General features: G+C 41.7%; 1 pseudogene; it reads right to left on the reverse strand.

Moving 5' to 3' along the window:
* Window positions 1-268: 268 nt before the first annotated feature.
* Window positions 269-695, reverse strand: LOC102409202 (annotated as a pseudogene).
* Window positions 696-1,587: the final 892 nt, after the last annotated feature.

Below are 1,587 nucleotides of genomic sequence, written 5' to 3' on the forward strand. Positions count from 1 at the left end.
GACTGGATCAAGTCCAGGTCTGATTTCCCTTGTTCTCTGTAGTCTTTGGGCTTGGAACAAAGTTCTGCTTTCCTTTCTTATAACTCTGATATAAACAGCTTTGCTTCAGCAAAACTGGTTGACTCCATATTTCCTGAAGGTATTTTACACATTTTTGTGTTAGACAAACATAGCTATTTTCTTTTCTTGTCTTTTTGGTTGGGTGCGGGCAGGGAGCAAATCATTTTTTATTTTAATTTTTTTTTTTTTTTACAAATACGCTGAAGAATCATGCAGCGCTGTCAGTGCTGGATGCAATCTTGGGCCACAAGTCTGCACACTTCTTGGCGTCTGGTCCTGTGACAGCAGAACCTTTCATCTCTTCCTTGTTGTTTACTATGTATGATTCCTATGTTATCTTCAAAATAAAGAAACACGCTGTCTTTTCTCCAGTATGACTTTCATTGTTGAATTACCACTGCTGGATGTACCTTCTTTCTGAACTCTGGTTGGCTTTTATTCACTGTGGCTATCCCCATCTTACCCACACCAGCAGCAGGAAGTCTATTTAGTCATCTCTTGTTCTCTTTCACAGAGATGATATACAAATTTTTGACTCCAGCGTTGCCAGCGTGGTTGGTCATGGCTCCAACTGGAAGACACAAGGAAATCTGGAATTTTGCACCAGAGAAGTTACCATGTCCCTACTTTGACATCTTGCATGCCAGAAAGAGATAAAATGCAGCAATTTTCTTATTGGGTAGATGCAGTATGGCTTAGAGTACCAGTATAAAGGCCCAAATGGTAGAGAAAAGTGAGGCTTCTGTTAAACTATTCAGAATTTTTCTATCAGAAAGTCTAAAAAGAAGCAGCCTTGATTTCAACACACATAGATGATCTGTACTTTAAAGATCAGGTTGTGTGAGTATGATTTCATTACCTAGGTGGTGAGTTGGTATATTTTTCAGTATTTAGTGTTTGAATCTCTTGAATGTCCCTACTTCGATCTAAGACTTTGGGATGGTTTTCTAACACATTGAGACTCAATTACCTCATATATAAAATGGAGATGATTATGGTCCCTGCCCCATAGTATTGTTTGGAGAACTAAAGAAATAACGCACATAAAATGCTTAGCATAGAGGTGTTTGGTGCTGCTGCTGCTGTTGCTAAGTCACTTCAGTCACGTTCGACTCTGTGCGACCCCATAGATGGCAGCTCACCAGGCTCCCCCGTCCCTGGGATTCTCCGGGCAAGAACACTGGAGTGGGTTGCCATTTCCTTCTCCAATGCATGAAAGTGAAAAGTGAAAGGGAAGTCGCTCAGTCGTGTCTGACTCTTAGTGACCCCATGGACTGCAGCCTACCAGGCTCCTCCATCCATGGGATTTTCCTGGCAAGAGTACTGGAGTGGGGTGCCATTGCCTTCTCCAGAGGTGTTTGGTAAATGCTAGTTATTATAGTTGTTGCCCTTATAGCTGCTCATATGCATACCTCACTTATCATACCAAATGTATTAGTTTCCTGTAGCTGCTGTAACAGATTATCACAACCATGCTGGCTTGAAACAATAGAAATGTATTCTCCCACAGTTCTGGAGCCCAGGAGG

Source organism: Bubalus bubalis, chromosome 2 (assembly GCF_019923935.1).
Source record: "Bubalus bubalis isolate 160015118507 breed Murrah chromosome 2, NDDB_SH_1, whole genome shotgun sequence".
Taxonomy (NCBI): domain Eukaryota; kingdom Metazoa; phylum Chordata; class Mammalia; order Artiodactyla; family Bovidae; genus Bubalus; species Bubalus bubalis.